General features: G+C 42.7%; 1 pseudogene; it reads left to right on the forward strand.

The window, feature by feature from the left end:
- Positions 1-2,008: 2,008 nt before the first annotated feature.
- Positions 2,009-2,127, forward strand: LOC145019086 (5S ribosomal RNA; annotated as a pseudogene).
- Positions 2,128-2,758: the final 631 nt, after the last annotated feature.

Consider the following 2,758-nt stretch of genomic DNA (forward strand, 5'->3'; position numbering starts at 1 on the left):
TGCCATGCACTGACTCAATCTTGCTCTAAAGGTCAGATCCAGTCCATTAATCCATAGATCCAGTCCCTCCAAGCTCATTTAGCACGTAAAGTTACAATCTTGATGCACATACAACCTCTATATGACCATATATGATGTTTTTGACTCATTTACTACAACACAAGGTCATGGATTCCATTGTCATACATAAAGCTTGATGAGTGAGGCTCTTTGGACCTCTATTGGTCCAGATCCATATCCTCAACTCAAGGAGGGAACCAATGGGCACCAAATCATCGCATAAATGACCATCATAAGCCCTAAATTGCATAATGCTTCACCAAACAGAAAATAGTCCGAGATCATACCTCTAGAGTGATGATCTAAGCTCCAACTCCACGAAATAGCAACCTCCTTTGCTTCCTCTTGCCTAGAGTCTCCTTCTTCTTGCTAAATAACACACACAAGGTCAAGAAATGCTCCTTTCTCTTCACAAATCGCTCAAGAACACAAGGGTCTCTCACTGAGGGTTGGGTGAGCACAAATGACGGCTATAAGGCCCCTTAAATAGGCCTCAAACCCGGAAATTTAGGGTTTTATTACACAGCGCAGACTCGCCGAGTCCAGGCGCGCTCCGTTGCCCAAATCCGCATCCCTACTCGGCGAGTCTGAGCTCCAACTCGCCGAGTCCCCCTCACAATTCAACAAAATTAAATTTACAAGATACCTGGTAAAATCCGGATGTTACAACTATCATCATATTGGAGCTTGCCGAGTATTGCAATGCAACAATTGCAACAAGATGGGGTACATTGCTCGTTTCTGTAGAACCACCTCCACCACCATAGCTAGCCAGGTTTGCTATAGTTGTGGTGAGACAGGACATAATCAAAGGAACTGTCCAACAAGAAAGAACAACGAAAGCACCCACGTACACATAACTCCGACTCGATACCTTGTTTCCACCACCGATGCTAGTACTAGCCCGATATGTCACCAATACGGTGAGATAGGGCACTTCAAGAAGGATTGTCCAATGGCAAAGAACTCCGGCGCAGACGGGGAAATACTAAGGATCACTGTCGCAGGAGAGACTACCCCGGACCCTCGTTAAATTATCTAAGGCGTTTGTTGTAACAGACTCATAAAACATGTTTAAAACTAGTGCAACTCGAGTTTTATCTTTTGCGAGACCCCGTCTGTAAAGGGACCCTCGTGCTGTGTATACTTGCCTTTTGTAGTATACCTTGTTCGCAGCAGTATTCCTGTAGTTACTCTAAAGTACTATAACTCTGTTAAAAGTTGCACTATTGTGTTTGGTCTGTAAAGCCTTTATGCTCTAATATAATGTCTTTATTTTCAAGTATGTCCGATATTATCATACAACTTGAGTCAATTCGATTCGCACAATACCAGTTTCGTGCGCACATCTCTTTCTTTGAAATTGTCTTTCTAGCGAAGCTGTCATTCCAGAACACCGAAGTGCTCATTCATAGAGTACCTCATGTTTCTTATCCTTTCCGAAGAAACCTCATTAAACCTCCCCGAAGTACCATTCATGCAGTACGTCAAGTTCAATCCAAGACCCATACAATTGATCTATCGCTGAAGAATGTATACATAGGGGTGGTATATAATCAAGGTTCTACTGGTTTAGAATTTATGATTCCACTTTAACTTCTTTTCCTTGTTGGGATGTGAGGTTAAAGAAGAATCATTTATTCGACTACCTTTTTAATCTTAATTATATACAACTCATATACACGAGACTGTGATTGATGAATCATGTATGACTTCTAATATGAACTTAAGGATGGAGACTGCCCAAGATTACGAGTGCTTGCATCGTCATGCGAACGAACTTAGAACCCAATACGACTCCTGTAACCCGATCGCCCTACGGTCTCACACCAATGGAGATACAAGAACTATTCGGATAGCTTAACGACTACTCAGCAATAGAATGAGAAGACCAAGCTCCTCACCTTTGAGAGCTCCAGTCTTATTCTTCAAGAAGACAGACTTCAGCGGGTGTGATCATACCAGCACGAATGCACTAGATCCCATCAGAACTCCACAGTTAAGCGTGATTGGGCGAGAGAAGTACTATGATGGGTAACACCTTGGGAAGTCCTCGTAGCGCAGACCTCGACAGGACTTCCATTAGAAGTCATTACCTTCTGCCTCGCATAGACGAATTGGTTGATCAACCGCACGGAACGAGATGCATCTTAGAAATGGACCCCAAGATCCGAATATCACCAGTTGCGAGTGTTAGTGAAGGATGTTCTGAGGACAACCTTCCAAAACTCAATATGGACACTACGAGTCCGTAGTGATACCCCTCAGATAGGACCAATACGCCCGTAGTATTCATAAACTTAATGAATAGGGTATGTCATTCTTACTTGGATCGGTTCGTCATTGTCCTTGTGAATGACTTACTTATCTACTATCCTAGTAAGAAGGAAATCATAAAGAGCATCTACAATGAAACATGGAAACACTACGATTAGGGAAACGTTAAGAAAAGTTCTCTAAATACAAGTTTTAGATTTGAAGAGTTGAATTCCTAAGACACATTACCAGTAATGTGGGAATTCTTGAGGACCCTGTTAAAAATCAAAATCGTTGAGAATTTGTCAGCACCGAAGACGTTGATGGGAACTAGCCAAATTCTAGGTCTTGCTGACCTACTGTCAAGAGTTCATCCATAACTCATCGCGGATTACGGAACCCCTTACGACTTTGACTCAGAAGGGAGTGGCCCTTGACTGGG

Source organism: Lactuca saligna, chromosome 9 (assembly GCF_052625555.1).
Source record: "Lactuca saligna cultivar CGN05327 chromosome 9, ASM5262555v1, whole genome shotgun sequence".
Lineage (NCBI taxonomy): Eukaryota > Viridiplantae > Streptophyta > Magnoliopsida > Asterales > Asteraceae > Lactuca > Lactuca saligna.